The sequence below is a fragment of the Aulonocara sp. 'chitande type north' Nkhata Bay genome, linkage group LG17, assembly GCF_057382095.1.
Source record: "Aulonocara sp. 'chitande type north' Nkhata Bay isolate Kocher_YH1m ecotype deep benthic linkage group LG17, A_spYH_male_GT1.1, whole genome shotgun sequence".
Lineage (NCBI taxonomy): Eukaryota > Metazoa > Chordata > Actinopteri > Cichliformes > Cichlidae > Aulonocara > Aulonocara sp. 'chitande type north' Nkhata Bay.
Window position 1 is genome coordinate 32,865,233 of NC_141360.1, and position 870 is coordinate 32,866,102.

Sequence of the window (870 nt, forward strand, 5' to 3'; positions counted from 1 at the left end):
CTATCCGGGAATGGGGTGCAGACGTATCCCAACTGTGTGCTGCATAACCACTAAAAGAAAACTTTAGAACAACAAACAGGTAAAAGTTTATTTATACATATCCAATTTTTTTTATCATTCACATTTTGGTGAGAGCCCGGTTATCAAATTCTATTTAATGAAATCACAAGTCCAAGCCGTCTACATAGAGATGGTTTAGTCCAGTCCGCCCCTGGGTTTCATGACAGGAATGCGAGTGCAGAATGGGAGGAGATAAGAAACAAGGTACAAGTTTCACAAATACAATGACATAATGCTGTTTACCAGAGGAATTATTTAGTTCAGAATTAATACAAAGGTTTACCCTACTCGTTAAACCGATACTGATAAGGATAAATAGGTTTTTATTTTTTAAAAATACATTCCGTCTAATGTATGTTTCTAAATTCTTGAAGTCAGAGAAGTAATGCATCCAGTTATTCTGGCCTTATGATGTTAAACATCCAATGGGAGATGATGACCCCCCCTTGAACGGAAACTTTTTAAAGGCAATGCACGCTGGTTTCATCACACTACAAATGACCTATAAATAACACAGGGTAAAATTAAGACTGCTCCAGTTACTATATATACCCTCAGGGGTAATGCCCAAATTGTGCTTACATATGCTGTAAACTCAAAGTCTGTTCTCTCTCTTCATCCCATGCCAAGTGACTGCCATATGGCCCTTAATGTATGGCAGAGTATGGCACAATAAAAGAAGTCACACTCCCAATAAGCAGGCGGTTTGAAACCACGGTAACTAGCTCTGAACATTGACAGCATGCATGACTTGTTCATATTTTAATAATGCACCTAAGGGGATTTGTTATACTCGTGTTCAGCCAGGCT